Source organism: Pseudophryne corroboree, chromosome 3 (genome assembly GCF_028390025.1).
Source record: "Pseudophryne corroboree isolate aPseCor3 chromosome 3, aPseCor3.hap2, whole genome shotgun sequence".
In the NCBI taxonomy this organism is placed as follows: Eukaryota; Metazoa; Chordata; class Amphibia; order Anura; family Myobatrachidae; genus Pseudophryne; species Pseudophryne corroboree.
Window position 1 is genome coordinate 364,190,850 of NC_086446.1, and position 16,548 is coordinate 364,207,397.

The following is a 16,548-nucleotide window of genomic DNA, read 5'->3' on the forward strand; positions in this document are numbered from 1 at the left end:
GTAGACGACATGTCCGTAATCGTTGGCAGGTCCTTCAGTCCGGACCAGATGTCAGCATCAGCAGTCGCTCCAGACTGCCCTGCATCACCGCCAGCGGGTGGGCTCGGAATTCTGAGCCTTTTCCTCGCACCCCCAGTTGCGGGAGAATGTGAAGGAGGAGATGTTGACAGGTCGCGTTCCGCTTGACTTGACAATTTTCTCACCAGCAGTTCTTTGCTGTGCTTTTGCCAGCTTAAGTCTTTTCATTTTTCTAGTGAGAGGCTGAGTGCTTCCATCCTCATGTGAAGCTGAACCACTAGCCATGAACATAGGCCAGGGCCTCAGCCGTTCCTTGCCACTCCGTGTGGTAAATGGCATATTGGCAAGTTTACGCTTCTCACACCTCACACCTCACAATATTATTTTTAGTCCTAAAATTTGCACCGAGGTCGCTGGATGACTAAGCTCAGCGACCAAAGTGGCCGACACAAACACCTGGCCCATCTAGGAGTGGCACTGCAGTGTCACGCAGGATGGCCCTTCCAAAAAACACTCCCCAAACAGCACATGACGCAAAGAAAAAAAAAGGCGCAATGAGGTAGCTGTGTGACTAAGCTCAGCGACCCTAGTGGCCGACACAAACACCTGGCCCATCTAGGAGTGGCACTGCAGTGTCACGCAGGATGGCCCTTCCAAAAAACACTCCCCAAACAGCACATGACGCAAAGAAAAATGAAAGAAAAAAGAGGTGCAAGATGGAATTGTCCTTGGGCCCTCCCACCCACCCTTATGTTGTATAAACAGGACATGCACACTTTAACGAACCCATCATTTCAGTGACAGGGTCTGCCACACGACTGTGACTGAAATGACGGGTTGGTTTGGACCCCCACCAAAAAAGAAGCAATTCATTTCTCCTTGCACAAACTGGCTCTACAGAGGCAAGATGTCCACCTCATCATCATCCTCCGATTCATCACCGTGTACATCCCCCTCCTCACAGATTATCAATTCGTCCCCACTGGAATCCACCATCACAGCTCCCTGTGTACTTTGTGGAGGCAATTGCTGCTGGTGAATGTCTCCATGGAGGAATTGATTATAATTCATTTTAATGAACATCATCTTCTCCACATTTTCTGGCAGTAACCTCGTACGCCGATTGCTGACAAGGTGAGCGGCGGCACTAAACAGTCTTTCGGAGTACACACTTGTGGGAGGGCAACTTAGGTAGAATAAAGCCAGCTTGTGCAAGGGCCTCCAAATTGCGTCTTTTTCCTGCCAGTATACGTACGGACTGTCTGACGTGCCTACTTGGATGCGGTCACTCATATAATCCTCCACCATTCTTTCAATGGTGAGAGAATCATATGCAGTGACAGTAGACGACATGTCCGTAATCGTTGGCAGGTCCTTCAGTCCGGACCAGATGTCAGCATCAGCAGTCGCTCCAGACTGCCCTGCATCACCGCCAGCGGGTGGGCTCGGAATTCTGAGCCTTTTCCTCGCACTCCCAGTTGCGGGAGAATGTGAAGGAGGAGATGTTGACAGGTCGCGTTCCGCTTGACTTGACAATTTTCTCACCAGCAGTTCTTTGAACCCCTGCAGACTTGTGTCTGCCGGAAAGAGAGATACAACGTAGGTTTTAAATCTAGGATCGAGCACGGTGGCCAAAATGTAGTGCTCTGATTTCAACAGATTGACCACCCGTGAATCCTTGTTAAGCGAATTAAGGGCTCCATCCACAAGTCCCACATGCCTAGCGGAATCGCTCAGTGTTAGCTCCTCCTTCAATGTCTCCAGCTTCTTCTGCAAAAGCCTGATGAGGGGAATGACCTGACTCAGGCTGGCAGTGTCTGAACTGACTTCACGTGTGGCAAGTTCAAAAGGTTGCAGAACCTTGCACAACGTTGAAATCATTCTCCACTGCGCTTGAGACAGGTGCATTCCACCTCCTATATCGTGGTCAGTTGTATAGGCTTGAATGGCCTTTTGCTGCTCCTCCAACCTCTGAAGCATATAGAGGGTTGAATTCCACCTCGTTACCACTTCTTGCTTCAGATGATGGCAGGGCAGGTTCAGGCGTTTTTGGTGTTGCTCCAGTCTTCTGTACGTGGTGCCTGTACGCCGAAAGTGTCCCGGCGTTGTCCGATGCCACAAATCCACAGGAGAGTCCAATTGGGGTAAGCCATTCTGCGATGATCTTCCTCAGTTGCCGTAAGAGGTTTTTAGCTGTGTGCGTATTCTGGAAAGCGGTGATACAAAGCGTAGCCTGCCTAGGAAAGAGTTGGCATTTGCGAGATGCTGCTACTGGTGCCGCCGCTGCTGTTCTTGCTGCGGGAGTCAATACATCTACCCAGTGGGCTGTCACAGTCAGTCTGCCCTGCTCCACTTGTCCACATGTCCGTGGTTAAGTGGACATTGGGTACAACTGCATTTTTTAGGACACTGGTGAGTCTTTTTCTGAGGTCTGTGTACATTTTCGGTATCGCCTGCCTAGAGAAACGGAACCTAGATGGTATTTGGTACCGGGGACACAGTACCTCAATCAAGTCTATAGTTGGCTCTGCAGTAATGATGGATACCGGAACCACGTTTTTCACCGCCCAGGATGCCAAGGCCTCAGTTATCCGCTTTGCAGCAGGATGACTGCTGTGATATTTCATCTTCCTCGCAAAGGACTGTTGGACAGTCAATTGCTTGGTGGAAGTAGTAAAAGTGGTCTTACGACTTCCCCTCTGGGATGACCATCGACTCCCAGCAACAACAACAGCAGCGCCAGCAGCAGTAGGCGTTACACTCAAGGATGCATCGGAGGAATCCCAGGCAGGAGAGGACTCGTCAGAATTGCCAGTGACATGGCCTGCAGGACTATTGGCATTCCTGGGGAAGGAGGAAATTGACACTGAGGGAGTTGGTGGGGTGGTTTGCGTGAGCTTGGTTACAAGAGGAAGGGATTTACTGGTCAGTGGACTGCTTCCGCTGTCACCCAAAGTTTTTGAACTTGTCACTGACTTATGATGAATGCGCTGCAGGTGACGTATAAGGGAGGATGTTCCAAGGTGGTTAACGTCCTTACCCCTACTTATTACAGCTTGACAAAGGCAACACACGGCTTGACACCTGTTGTCCGCATTTCTGTTGAAATACTTCCACACTGAAGAGCTGATTTTTTTGGTATTTTCACCAGGCATGTCAATGGCCATATTCCTCCCACGGACAACAGGTGTCTCCCCGGGTGCCTGACTTAAACAAACCACCTCACCATCAGAATCCTCCTGGTCAATTTCCTCCCCAGCGACAGCAACACCCATATCCTCCTCATCCTGGTGTACTTCAACACTGACATCTTCAATCTGACTATCAGGAACTGGACTGCGGGTGCTCCTTCCAGCACTTGCAGGGGGCGTGCAAATGGTGGAAGGCGCATGCTCTTCACGTCCAGTGTTGGGAAGGTCAGGCATCGCAACCGACACAATTGGACTCTCCTTGTGGATTTGTGATTTCGAAGAACGCACAGTTCTTTGCTGTGCTTTTGCCAGCTTAAGTCTTTTCATTTTTCTAGCGAGAGGCTGAGTGCTTCCATCCTCATGTGAAGCTGAACCACTAGCCATGAACATAGGCCAGGGCCTCAGCCGTTCCTTGCCACTCCGTGTGGTAAATGGCATATTGGCAAGTTTACGCTTCTCCTCCGACGATTTTATTTTAGATTTTTGAGTCCTTTTTTTACTGATATTTTGTGTTTTGGATTTTACATGCTCTGTACTATGACATTGGGCATCGGCCTTGGCAGACGACGTTGATGGAATTTCATCGTCTCGGCCATGACTAGTGGCAGCAGCTTCAGCATGAGGTGGAAGTGGATCTTGATCTTTCCCTATTTTTGGAACCTCAACATTTTTGTTCTCCATATTTTAATAGGCACAACTAAAAGGCACCTCAGGTAAACAATGGAGATGGATGGATACTAGTATACTTATGGATGACGAGTGACTGACGACACAGAGGTAGCTACAGCCGTGGACTACCGTACTGCGTCTGCTAGTATAGAGATGATAATGATATAAAAAATATATATATATCACTACTGCAGGTATATATAATATAATGACGGACCTGCTGGACACTGTCAGCAGACTCCTAAACTACTAGTATGAAGAAGATAGAAAAAAAAACCCCACCACAGGTAGGTATACAATTATGGACGAGCACTGATGACACAGAGGTAGCTACAGCCGTGGACTACCGTACTGCGTCTGCTAGTATAGAGATGATAATGATATAAAAAAAATATATATATATCACTACTGCAGGTATATATAATATAATGATGGACCTGCTGGACACTGTCAGCAGACTCCTAAACTACTAGTATGAAGAAGATAGAAAAAAAACCCCACCACAGGTAGGTATACAATTATGGACGAGCACTGACGACACAGAGGTAGCCACAGCCGTGGACTACCGTACTGCGTCTGCTAGTATAGAGATGATAATGATATAAAAAATATATATATATCACTACTGCAGGTATATATAATATAATGACGGACCTGCTAGACACTGTCAGCAGACTCCTAAACTACTAGTATGAAGAAGATAGAAAAAAAAACCCACCACAGTTAGGTATACAATTATGGACGAGCACTGACGACACAGAGGTAGCTACAGCCGTGGACTACCGTACTGCGTCTGCTAGTATAGAGATGATAATGATATAAATAATATATATATATCACTACTGCAGGTATATATAATATAATGACGGACCTGCTGGACACTGTCAGCAGACTCCTAAACTAGTAGTATGAAGAAAACAGAAAAAAAAAACCCACCACAGGTAGGTATACAATTATGGACGAGCACTGACGACACATAGGTAGCTACTGCCGTGGACTACCGTACTGCGTCTGCTAGTATAGAGATGATAATGATATAAAATATATATATATATCACTACTGCAGGTATATATAATATAATGACGGACCTGCTGGACACTGTCAGCAGACTCCTAAACTACTAGTATAAAGAAGATAGAAAAAAAAACCCCACCACAGGTAGGTATACAATTATGGACGAGCACTGACGACACAGAGGTAGCTACAGCCGTGGACTACCGTACTGCGTCTGCTAGTATAGAGATGATAATGATATAAAAAATATATATATATATTACTACTGCAGGTATATATAATATAATGACGGACCTGCTGGACACTGTCAGCAGACTCCTAAACTACTAGTATGAAGAAGATAGAAAAAAAAACCCACCACGGGTAGGTATACAATTATGGACGAGCACTGACGACACAGAGGTAGCCACAGCCGTGGACTACTGTACTGCGTCTGCTAGTATAGAGATGATAATGATATAAAATATATATATATATCACTACTGCAGGTATATATAATATAATGATTGACCTGCTGGACACTGTCAGCAGACTCCTAAACTACTAGTATGAAGAAGATAGAAAAAAAAACCCCACCACAGGTAGGTATACAATTATGGACGAGCACTGACGACACAGAGGTAGCAGACTACCGTACTGCGTCTGCTAGTATAGAGATGATAATGATATAAAAAATATATATATATCACTACTGCAGGTATATATAATATAATGACGGACCTGCTGGACACTGTCAGCAGACTCCTAAACTACTAGTATGAAGAAGATAGAAAAAAAAAACCCCACCACAGGTAGGTATACAATTATGGACGAGCACTGACGACACAGAGGTAGCCACAGCCGTGGACTACCGTACTGCGTCTGCTAGTATAGAGATGATAATGATATAAAAAATATATATATATATCACTACTGCAGGTATATATAATATAATGACGGACCTGCTGGACACTGTCAGCAGACTCCTAAACTACTAGTATGAAGAAGATAGAAAAAAAAAACCCACCACAGGTAGGTATACAATTATGGACGAGCACTGACGACACAGAGGTAGCCACAGCCGTGGACTACCGTACTGCGTCTGCTAATATAGAGATGATAAAGATGATAGAGATGAACCAAAAAAATATAACACTACTGCAGGTAAATATTTATATAATATAATGAATGACGGACCTGCTGGACACTGTCAGCAGAATGCGTTTATAGAATAAAAAAAAAAAAACACCACAGGAGTGTTCAACTTTTTCAGGCAGACAATATACTGGTGGTCACTGGTCAGTCACACTGACAGCAAAAGTGTGCACTGTACTCCTGCTATAACTGCACCCCAGTCTCCCCCACAATTCAGCTGTGTGAGCAGTGAGCACTCAGCACAGTCAGATATACATAGATGATATTATCAATCATGCAGCACACTGAGGCTGAGCACAGATATGGTATGTGACTGTGTATCGTTTTTTTCAGGCAGAGAACGGATTATATTAAATAATAAAGTGGTCAGTCACTAGTAACTAACTATCAGCAAAACTCTGCACTCTGAGTACTCCTAATGCTCCCCAAAATTACTAAGTAATCAACTCAAGTGTCTCTATCTATTCTAACGGAGAGGACGCCAGCCACGTCCTCTCCCTATCAATCTCAATGCACGTGTGAAAATGGCGGCGACACGCGGCTCCTTATATAGAATCCGAGTCTCACGATAGAATACGAGCCTCGCGAGAATCCGACAGCGGGATGATGACGTTCGGGCGCGCTCGGGTTAGCCGAGCAAGGCGGGAAGATCCGAGTCTGCCTCGGACCCGTGTAAAAAGGCTGAAGTTCGGGGGGGTTCGGATTCCGAGGAACCGAACCCGCTCATCTCTAGAAATAATTCCACACCATCTTATTAGAAAAGTGTTAAGTACTCTTAATCTGGGTACATACCAAGCCGACTTGAAGGCAGACCCGCCGTTGCGCTAAGAGAGTCTGTATATGAAGCACAACATAACTTGGTATGTAAAAAATCCATGGCTGTTGCATAGCAGTTCTTATGCAGATTCAGAGACTGAGTCGCACACAGATGTACAAGTGTCACATACTGTATCAAACTAATTAGCATAGTCTCCTTGTTTTTCCTAGCTACTACACATTCCATCTAAGATGCATTTTCGGTAAATAGAGCTGCAAAAATTTGCCTGATGATAGCAGAGCCTCATGGGACATGTCGTGCCAAGAGGGGCTGTTTGGCACAACTGCAGCAAAGACGTATGAGGACACATATGTACAAATCATCGTATTTGACTGTCTTAATTGTCTAAATTGTGATACTCACCAATTTGTGGTGCGTGCAAGTTCTGTAGACTTTAGTCATAAACACAACAATACAATCAAATTTGCAAATCATAGATGCGCTGGAAAAAAAAGCAATTAAAAACATTTGAAGTAGATCGAAAAGCAGAGAGGGTGGGCTTTGTGTTTATATTAATTGTCTGTGGTGTTCGGACGCTGTCTGTGTTAAATAACTTTGTACCGCTGATATTGAAAGTGTGATTTATGTTCCCCTCAGGCAAACATAGGTAAAGCTTAGGGATTTTATCATGATTCTATCATGGATCTCCAAACAGCATTTTCAGATTCTGTGTTCATAGTGGCTGGCGATTTTAATCTGGCTGATCTTAAAAAGGTTCTTTCTAAATTGTATTAAAAAAAAGTTGTCCCTACTAGGGGCGAACATACATTAGATCAGGTTTATACGAACCTGAGTAATGTTTACAAAACTATTGCATGCCCACACATTGGTCGTTCGGATCATTTATCCTTGTTTTTATTACCGGTGTACAAACCCCATGCCAAAAGATTCAGACTAACTACTAGGATTTACTATTTGGCCAGAGGGGGCTTTAATTAGATTACAGCATACTTTTGAATTCCCTGATTGGGACATGTTTGTAGAGGAGTGTAGACAGTCTGGGGATATTGATGTTGATAGTTTGGCATCTATGGTACTGTCTTTTATTTGATGCTGTGTGGAGAGTGTTAAGGCCCATATAGACGGGCCGATGCGGGAAAGATGTGTTGTGCTGAGCGAACCGCTCAGCACACATCTCTCCCACCGCTCAGCACAGCGCGATCTGTGCTGAGCATGCGGGGGGAGACTGGGGGGGCGCTCATTTCACCCAGTGGGTGAAGTGAGTGACCCGCTAGATTGGCCTGCATGCAGGCCAATCTAGCACCAGCGATAGCGATGCGCGGGGCTGCGCATCGCTATCGCTGTAGGGGGTATACACGGAGCGATAATGCTCAAATTCTAAGCAATCTAGTCAGATTGCTTAGAATATCGCTCCGTGAGTACCCCCCTTTACAGTTAGGAAGACCATTTGTGTTTTTTCTAACTGTAAACCATGGCTAAACAACAAATTCCAGTCTCTTTTAGGAGCCTGGGATAAGGCAATTAAGTCTGGGGTAGAGATGTGCAGAGGATACTTTTCAGTTTTTGTGTTTTGGTTTTGGATCTGGATCTCCATTCGTGTTTTGGATCTGGATTGGTTTTGGCAAAACCATCCTTTCGGGTTTTGTTTATGGATCTGGATTTTTTTGATAAAAACAATAACAGCTAAAATCACAGAATTTGGTTGTAATTTTGATCCTACGGTATTATTATCCTCAATAACATTCATTTCCACTCATTTCTAGTCTATTCTGAACACTGAACACCTCACAATATTGTTTTTAGGCCAAAAGGTTGCACCAAGGTACATGGCAGACTATGCTAAGTTACACAAACACGTGGCCCATTTAGGAGTGGCACTGCAATGGCAGTCAGGATGGCAGTTTTAAAAATTAGGCCCTAAAGAGCATATAACGCAAGGGAAAAAAAAGCGTTATACAATGGAATTGTTCTTGTGCTCTCCCTCCCACCCTTATGTTGTATAAACAGGACATGCACACTTTAACAAACCAATAATTTCAGCGACAGGGTCTGCCACATGACTGTGGCTGAAATAATTGCTTTGTTTGGGCCCCCACCAAAAAAGAAGCAATTAATCTCTCCTTGAATAAACTGGCTCTACAGAAGCAAGAAATCGTCCTCATCCTCCAATTCCTCACCCCCTTCAGTGTTTACATCCCCATCCTCATCCTCACAGAGAAATAATTCCACACTGAAGAGGTGGATTTTATGGTATTTTGCCCAGGCATGACAATGGGCTTTTTCATCCCATGGCCAACAACTGTCTCCACTGGTGCCTTATTCAAACAAACCAAATAACCATAAGAATCCTCATCGTCAACTTCCTCCTCAGTGCCAGCTACACCAATATCCTCCTCATCATGGTGTACTTCTACAGTGACATCCTCAATCTCAATATCAGCAACTAGACTAGCAGTGATCCTCCCAGCACTTGCAGAGGGTGTGCAAATGGTGATAGGAGCCTCCTCTTCCAATACAGTCTTGGGAAGGTCAGGCCTAGACATCGCAACCGTGTACACACTTAGACTCTCCTTGGGGATTTGTGATATCTCTGAATGCACAGTTATTTTTTCTTTGCTTTAACAAGTTTTATTTTTATTTTTTTTAAAGAGGGAGGAGAGCTTCCATCTTCATGAGAAGCTGAGCCACCAGTAATGAACATAGGTCAAGCCCTTAGCATTTCCTTGCCACTTCGTGTTGTGAATGGCATATTGCCAATTTTACGCTTCTCAACAGATAAAAAAAAATAAAAAAATATTTTTTGCTTCTTGGATTTTACATGCCCTCTGTGGAATTGGGCATCGGCCTTAGCAGATGACATTGATGAACTTTCAATGTCAATGTTATGACTGGTGGCAACAGCTTCAGCACTAGTACTAGGAAGTGTTTTCCTGAGCTTTCACTATTTTTTCCTTCAAATTTTTGTTCTTCATTTCACAGGACAATGCCCCTTTATTATTACAGTAAACAGAACAGTGACCATTTATTTTTAACAGCAAACAGAACAGTGTTCCTTTATTTTTACAGTACCCTTGTATTCAGTGGCGGATCCAGGGGGGGGGCACTCGGGCCCGTGCCCCCCCTGTCACTTGTGGCCCATTAAGTCTCAGGGGCCCCGGCCGCGGCCTCGGATTGCGCTCAGTGGCAGAGGATTTTTTTTCTTCATTTGTGCCGGCCCGGCCCCAGCAGGCTGTCAGCGCACGCTGATTTGACAGCTGCCGCTGGGACCAGAGCCGGCTCACGCCCACAGTGAGTGCAGCCCTCCCTCCCTCCTCCTCTCCTGCTGCAGTGCATGTGACCAGCAGGCAGCAGCGCACGGAGGCCGGGAGACGGAGCGGGCTGCGGGACAGGCTAAGGAGTCAGGCAGCGCGTAGTGGTGGACCCTGGACCGCGTGGACTGGATTTCACTTCCAGCCAGCCCAGGCTCCCCAGCGGCCACACAGAGAGGAGGCAGAGGCGCCGATCGAAGCAGGCAGAGCCGCAGAGGCAGCAGCAGCAGGACGGAGACAGTGACTCACTGTGTATATCAGCCTGTCACAGTGAGTATGCTGTTTGCTGTATCGCGGCTGCCAGCCTGTGCGAGCTACGTTTAACGTGTGTGCGGCTGCTGCTGCGGCGGCGGGCACTAAGGGGGGGCGATCCGGTCTATAAGTAGTATATGGTGGTATGTGCCTCTCACACACTGCCCCCACACCCTGCCCCTCACACGCTGCCTCCTGGCCCCTGCCCCTCACACACTGCCTCCTGCACCCTGCCCCTAACACGCTGCCCCCTGCACCTCACACGCTGCCCCCTGCCCTTCACACCCTGCCCCCTGCTCCTCACACGCTGCCCCCTGCCCTCACAAGCTTCCCCCTGCACCCTGCCTCTCACACACTGCTCCCTATACACTGTCCCTCACACGCTGTCCCCTGCACCTAACATGCTGCCCCCTGCCCCTCACACCCTGCCCCCTGCTCCTCACACGCTGCCCCCTGCCCCTCACAAGCTTCCCCCTGCACCCTGGCTCTCACACACTGCCCCCTATACACTGTCCCTCACACGCTGTCCCCTGCACCTAACATGCTGACCCCTGCCCCTCACACGCTGCCCCCTGCACCCTGACCCTCTCACACTGCCCCCTGCCCCTCACACGCTTCCCCCTGCACCCTGCCTCTCACACACTGCCCCCTTCACCCTGCCCCTCACACGCTGCCCCCTGCACCTCACATGCTGCCCCTCAGATGCTGCCCCCTGCCCCTCACACGCTGCCCCTTGTAGTGGAGACATACCCCATTTCTGGAAGCGCATGCACCGAAGCCGCACGCAAATACACTTGCCCCTTCCATGGTGCCCCCTCTATCATTTTCTTCTGGATCCGCCCCTGCTTGTATTTTCACAGTACACAGGACAGGGCCACAATGTTCCTTTATTTTTACAGCATCCGACAGGGCCACAGTGTTCCTTTATTTTTTACAGCACCCCTGTATTTTAACAGCAAACAGGACAGGGCTACAGCATTCCTTTATTTTTACAGTACTCATTTATTTTTACAGCACACAGGACAGGGTCACAGAGTTCCTTTATGTTTACACTACCCCTGTATTTTTACAGCATACAGGACAGGGCCACAGCATTCCTTTATTTTTACAGCACACCTGTTTTTTGAACAGCAAACAGGACAGGGCCAAAGTGTTCCTTTGTTTTTACAGCACCCCTGTATTTTTACAGCATAGAGGACAGTGCCACAGCATTCCTTTATTATTACAACACCCCTGTATTTTTACAGCAAGGTGCCCCTGTATTTTTACAGCACACAGAACAGTGACGTGTACATCACCACACCAAGAAAGATCTGGAGTTTACTGCTGCCCTTATAAGACCTAGAGGACTTTCCCGGCAATTCATCAATCCGGTTCCATTTCCAAGCTTTCCAAGCCCTCTGTGGACCAGGATACCAACTACTATTGCGTGGAGTCTAGCTGCATTCAGACACCATCGCTACGGATCCCAACATAGGAACACAAGGCTGGTAACAATGGACATTCTATTATACTAAAGTCCTCATATGTGAATTTGGCAAATCTATCAGTAACTCGGTCATAAGGTGTTGCAAAGTAGTGGCAGAAACTAGCCAATTTTATTATCCCCATGGTCAATGGACATTTTATTTCCATGTGTGATTTGTTAGTTCAATTGAATTTTAAAGTTGTCTTTTAACACCAATATATTAAATGTGTTTAGGAATTTGATTCTAGCGCTGTTTTCCTTTTTTCTTTACTCCACGTGTACAGCAGAGGACTGCAGCACCCCTGTACATCACTCCTGTACAGCACCTCAAACAGCACAGGACACCCCAGAACAGCACCTTTGTACAGGACAGCAGCACCCCTAACAGCACAGGACAGCACTCCTCCTGTACAGCACAGGACAGCACAGGACAGCAGCACCCCTAACAGCACAGGACAGCACTCCTCCTGTACAGCAAAGGACAGCAGCACCCCTAACAGCACAGGACACCACCCCCATCCCATAACAGCACAGGACAGCAGCACCCCTAACAGCCCAGGACACCACCCCAGAACAGCACAGGACAGCACAGGAAAGCATCACCCCTCTACACTACCACCCATCAAATGGCGGCGATATGTGTCTACTTATATGAAATCCAAAACCTGCGAGAATCCAATAGCGGGTTGATGACGTTTTGCCTTGATCTGGGATCCGAGTCTGGTGGGAAGTCCTGAACTGGACTCGGGTCCCGGCTTGAATCTTGACGTTCGGAATGGGGGGGGGGGGGTCAGATCTCTGAGATGCAAACCCGCTCATCCCTAGTCTGGGTACAGTGATACCTTCAGAAATGCCAGGTCCAGGTTACAATCTGGTATCATCAGGGCCAAGGCTGCCTATTCAGCAAAGGTTGAGGCAGAGAGTTCCCAACTGAGGAATCCAAGTCGGATGTGCCAGTGGATAAAAGAGGCCATTGGTTGCCATACAAAATCTGAGGTAATGATGGTTAATAATACCGCATTAGTGGAGTATTTAAACTCATTTTCATGTAGGTTTGACAGGGACAATATAGCATCTTCTGTCCCATTACTTACTGGCCCTGATGATTCCACCTTGGTGCTTACAAAGTGTGCAGTTTTATATTGTGTGCGATGAGTGGATTCTAAGAAATCTGCTGGTCCTGATGGGATCCCTAATAAAGTCCTTAGGGGATGCGGTAACCAGTTAAATTGGATACTGACTTTATTATTCAACCTCTATTTAGCTAATTGTACTGGTCCACTACAATTGTCCCTATTCTTAAGAAAGGTCCAGCAAAATGTTGCGATGACTTTCGCCCATTGCGCTGACCTCTCTTATTATGAAATGTTTTGAACGTCTTGTATTAATGCATTTTAAGTCCCTTCTCCCTAGGACATTTAACCCTTTCCAGTTTGCTTATCGGGTAAACCGATGTACTGAGGATGCAGTTCTTACAGTTTTACATTCATCAGTTCCTGTAAAATGAGATAATAGTAGCAAACAATAGGCCAGCTCAACCTTAAAGGGGGGTACTCACGGAGAGATCCATGCTTAAAATCTAAGCAATCTGACTAGATTGCTTAGATTTTAAGCACAGATCACTCGTGTGTAGCCCCCTCAGCGATAGTGATGCGCGGCCCCGCACATCGCTATCGCCGCTGCTAGATTGAGCCTGCATGCACCCACTAGGTGAAATGAGCAGCCCCCGTCCTCCCCTCGCATCGCTCAGCACACATCGCGCTGTGCTGAGCTGCGGGAGAGATGTGTGCTGAGAGGTTCGCTCAGCACACATCTCTCCCATGTATACCCCCCTTTAGTTGTACATGCACATCAAAAATAAAAAAATAAAATACAAGAAAAGTCGTGTACCAATTCAATATAGAAAAAAGATAGGAGGTATCAGTACACAATAGTAACTGTGAAACATAAACACAGTCGTAACAGATATATAAAACAAATACCAGTAAACAGATGTAAATCTGAGTATTGTCAGTGGTGAAAGAAAAGACAGCATGGTAAAGAGAGGAAAAATGGGAAGAAGATTGGGATATGGGGGGCTAAAGAGAATGGAGAGTAGTAAGGACTAGTGATGAGCGGGTTCGGTTTCTCCGAAACCGAACCCCCCCGAACTTCACCTTTTTCACACGGGTCCGAGGCAGGTTAGAACCTTCCCGCCTTGCTCGGCTAACCCGAGCGCGCCCGAACGTCATCATCCCGCTGTCGGATTCTCACGAGATTCGGATTCTATATAAGCAGCCGCGCGTCGCCGCCATTTTCACTCGTGCATTGGAGATGATAGGGAGAGGACGTGGCTGGCGTCCTCTCCGTTTATTGTAGAAGTTGATTGGTTTACTTTATTTCTTATTTGTGGGGAGGATTGGGGAGCAGCTATTAGGAGGAGTACAGTGCAGAGTTTTGCTGATAAGTGACCACCAGTTTTTATTAGGGATGTGCACTTGAAATTTTTCAGGTTTTGTGTTTTGGTTTTGGGTTCGGTTCCGCGGCCGTGTTTTGGGTTCGACCGCGTTTTGGCAAAACCTCACCGAATTTTTTTTGTCGGATTCGGGTGTGTTTTGGATTCGGGTGTTTTTTTCAAAAAACCCTAAAAAACAGCTTAAATCATAGAATTTGGGGGTCATTTTGATCCCAAAGTATTATTAACCTCAAAAACCATAATTTCCACTCATTTTCAGTCTATTCTGAATACCTCACACCTCACAATATTATTTTTAGTCCTAAAATTTGCACCGAGGTCGCTGGATGACTAAGCTAAGCGACCCTAGTGGCCGACACAAACACCTGGCCCATCTAGGAGTGGCACTGCAGTGTCACGCAGGATGGCCCTTCCAAAAAAAACTCCCCAAACAGCACATGACGCAAAGAAAAAAAGAGGCGCAATGAGGTAGCTGTGTGAGTAAGCTAAGCGACCCTAGTGGCCGACACAAACACCTGGCCCATCTAGGAGTGGCACTGCAGTGTCACGCAGGATGGCCCTTCCAAAAAACACTCCCCAAACAGCACATGACGCAAAGAAGAAAAAAAGAGGCGCAATGAGGTAGCTGTGTGAGTAAGCTAAGCGACCCTAGTGGCCGACACAAACACCTGGCCCATCTAGGAGTGGCACTGCAGTGTCACGCAGGATGGCCCTTCCAAAAAACACTCCCCAAACAGCACATGACGCAAAGAAGAAAAAAAGAGGCGCAATGAGGTAGCTGTGTGAGTAAGCTAAGCGACCCTAGTGGCCGACACAAACACCTGGCCCATCTAGGAGTGGCACTGCAGTGTCACGCAGGATGGCCCTTCCAAAAAACACTCCAGAAACAGCACATGACGCAAAGAAGAAAAAAAGAGGCGCAATGAGGTAGCTGTGTGAGTAAGCTAAGCGACCCTAGTGGCCGACACAAACACCTGGCCCATCTAGGAGTGGCACTGCAGTGTCACGCAGGATGGCCCTTCCAAAAAACACTCCCCAAACAGCACATGACGCAAAGAAGAAAAAAAGAGGCGCAATGAGGTAGCTGTGTGAGTAAGATAAGCGACCCTAGTGGCCGACACAAACACCTGGCCCATCTAGGAGTGGCACTGCAGTGTCACGCAGGATGGCCCTTCCAAAAAACACTCCCCAAACAGCACATGACGCAAAGAAGAAAAAAAGAGGCGCAATGAGGTAGCTGTGTGAGTAAGCTAAGCGACCCTAGAGGCCGACACAAACACCTGGCCCATCTAGGAGTGGCACTGCAGTGTCACGCAGGATGGTCCTTCCAAAAAACACTCCCCAAACAGCACATGACGCAAATAAGAAAAAAATAGGCGCAATGAGGCAGCTGTGTGAGTAAGATAAGCGACCCTAGTGGCCGACACAAACACCTGGCACATCTAGGAGTGGCACTGCAGTGTCACGCAGGATGGCCCTTCCAAAAAACACTCCCCAAACAGCACATGACGCAAAGAAAAATGAAAGAAAAAAGAGGTGCAAGATGGAATTGTCCTTGGGCCCTCCCACCCACCCTTATGTTGTATAAACAGGACATGCACACTTTAACCAACCCATCATTTCAGTGACAGGGTCTGCCACACGACTGTGACTGAAATGACGGGTTGGTTTGGACCCCCACCGAAAAAGAAGCAATTAATCTCTCCTTGCACAAACTGCCTCTACAGAGGCAAGATGTCCACCTCATCATCATCCTCCGATATATCACCGTGTACATCCCGCTCCTCACAGATTATCAATTCGTCCCCACTGGAATCCACCATCTCAGCTCCCTGTGTACTTTGTGGAGGCAATTGCTGCTGGTCAATGTCTCCACGGAGGAATTGATTATAATTCATTTTAATGAACATCATCTTCTCCACATTTTCTGGAAGTAACCTCGTACGCCGATTGCTGACAAGGTGAGCGGCGGCACTAAACACTCTTTCGGAGTACACACTTGTGGGAGGGCAACTTAGGTAGAATAAAGCCAGTTTGTGCAAGGGCCTCCAAATTGCCTCTTTTTCCTGCCAGTATAAGTACGGACTGTCTGACGTGCCTGCTTGGATGCGGTCACTCATATAATCCTCCACCATTCTTTCAATGGTGAGAGAATCATATGCAGTGACAGTAGACGACATGTCCGTAATCGTTGTCAGGTCCTTCAGTCCGGACCAGATGTCAGCATCAGCAGTCGCTCCAGACTGCCCTGCATCACCGC